Here is a 2499-nt window from a genome sequence, read left to right as displayed (position 1 = left end):
ATAATTAAGTAACCAAAAAAAAAAAAAAAAAACACTGTATGAAATAGTTAGAAAGAGAATGTGGGGTGTTATTAGTACTTATTACCATCCCATCATAAAGTCAAGTGAACGTTCAATGGATGCACCATCTTGTGCGTCATTAAAATCATGCATGTGGCTCGAACCAAGCCGGGCTATGCGCAATTCCGATCTTCCCACCTTTGCACTGCAACCATACATAACACATTAATTTTCAAATCCTAGTTATTAATTTTTTAATAAATTCTAAAATCGAAACTAAAATCTTGTGGTAATATACCTTTTTGTATTTATTTCTGAAAATATAAACAGCTTCGGCATGAGATATAAGTAGGTTATGGCTAACGAGGTAAGCTTCATATCCTGATCGTCCATCTTCACAGAATTCATTTTGGTACTTAGAGCAACGTCCTGGTGCTTTCTTTCCCTCATCGTAACCGGCACGACTAAAGACCCATGGCTCATTGAAAGTGACCCAATTTTTTACTTTGTCACCAAATTCGTTGAACACAAATTCTGCGTATTCCATGAAATCCTTTCTGTGGTTTACAAAACATAAAAGGAAAATACTCATTTTCCAAAATCTATACTAATCCTGAGTTTCTATGTAAAATCCAAAAATGGCTTACACAATATTTTGGCTTAGGAAGCCACCGTATTCGTCTTCTAAATCACTTGGGGTGTCCCAGTGGAAGACAGTCACAAGAGGAATAAGATCTAATAACAGTGTATGTATATATAAACAAAGTAAGGTTGACAATATACTTGTACTATAGATATATAAACGTCAAGGAGTTGACTAGAAATAACTAATTAAAAAAATGAAAACATATTATTTAATAATATGATTTTATAGTAGTTACCCTTTTTGATAAGCTCGTCGATGAGGTCGTGGTAGAATTGGACACCAGCTTTGCTCACTCCTTTCTCCTTTCTCCCATCTGAGTATATATTATTTTTCATGTTTTTTTTGTAAGTATTTCCACATTCAGAGAATTGAAAAAAGAAAAAAAAAAAAACAGATGACTTTCTTTCTTTCTTTTTTTTTGACAAAAACAGATGACTTTCAGACTTTATATATATATATATATATATATATAAACTTACGTGGGAAATTCTTGACCACGAGATAGAAAGCCTAAGACCAAATGCATCGCTACAACTTGGGCCATGTTCTTAAGATTATAAAAATAGAAAAAATTGAATAGTGGGCTTAGATCAGAGTGGATAGTTCTTGCCCAAGAGCGTTCTTAGACTTGTTCTTCGCTCCACGTGACACCTTCGTAGTGGCTCAAAATTCTGGAAGACAAAAAAAAATTTCATTTTGGGAGAAAATCAGATTTCTTCTCCTAGGATTTCCACCGTTTCTCCAAGCGTTCTCTGATCTGAGTGTTTGAGTCCGTTCTCCGCACACAAAAGGGCCGATCCCATCTCCGTCGCCGGCGGTCATCGCCGTCGTTTATGTTCCTCCTCACTCTTCTCTTCTCTGCGTTCACTCTATCCTTCAAATTGCGTAAGCTTCTTCAATTTTCGTTCTTAGACCACTGATACTTTTAATTATTCCCGATCTATTGGAGAATTCATTTCACCTTAATTGGTCCGAATCACGATCTAATGGTTGCGTCGACTTGATCGCTGTGACGTAGATAGCCTAATTTCATAAGGCCTTGTTCTCATTCGTATTAAAAAAGTGTCCCTGATCTTTGTTTTGCAGTTCGTCCATTTCGAGTGATTTTGGTTTCATCATACAAATTACAGGCCATGGATAAGTCGAGTGCTTTAGAGTATATCAACCAGATGTTCCCAACAGGTGATAGTTTTTCTTCATGAGACACTAGCGGAACAGTCATACTCTTTATACATCGATCATTGGTTTAGAGTTGTTCTTTTCACTACAAAAAAAATGAGCATCGGTAACACACAAAAACTGCTACTAAAGGGATTTCGTAGCGAAACTACAAACGCTGTATAATGAGGAGCTACGGTTGACCCCCCCCCTACCGTAGCAGTTTTTACGCGCTATTGTAAATTGACCTATTATAGCGTTATTACTCAGCTATTTAATATTCTTAACTAGCGCTTTATTTTTGCTATTATGTTATTTTTAATAACAAATATTTCGTGCTGTGTAACTTGTAATGATAACACACTATATGTGTTGGTGGATATTATTAACTAGCGCTTCACTCGTGCTATTATGTTTGTTTTTATAGCAAACATTTTGTGATGTCTAACTTGTAATGATAACACATTATATGTGCCGGTGGATATTGTTTCGTGACATTTTGTTAATGCTTGTTAATGCTGCTGTAATGTATATTATTATGTGCTATATTTCAATTATTTGAAACCTATATTGCACAAAACATAGATTGCAAATTGATTCATAAATAAAATTAATATTATATAAAACATACATTTTACAAAGAATCATTCTATCAAATACCCAAAAGATACAAAGAAGGCTTGAATCACCAACCA

The 2499-nt window shown here is 34.8% G+C and overlaps 1 long non-coding RNA gene and 1 pseudogene across 1 annotated transcript; one reads left to right on the top strand and one right to left on the bottom strand.

Annotated features, from left to right (window-relative positions):
* Positions 1-81: 81 nt before the first annotated feature.
* Positions 82-2499, bottom strand: part of LOC9299041 — a 15164-nt pseudogene continuing 12746 nt past the window's right edge.
* Positions 1164-2301, top strand: LOC110226531. Its single transcript, XR_002330540.1, has 2 exons — positions 1164-1531; positions 1733-2301. It is a non-coding gene; the product is annotated as an uncharacterized LOC110226531 (long non-coding RNA).

This window comes from Arabidopsis lyrata, assembly GCF_000004255.2.
Source record: "Arabidopsis lyrata subsp. lyrata unplaced genomic scaffold ARALYscaffold_70, whole genome shotgun sequence".
Lineage (NCBI taxonomy): Eukaryota > Viridiplantae > Streptophyta > Magnoliopsida > Brassicales > Brassicaceae > Arabidopsis > Arabidopsis lyrata.
Note: the sequence above shows the minus strand (reverse complement) of the source record. Positions and strands in the feature narration are given on the sequence as shown.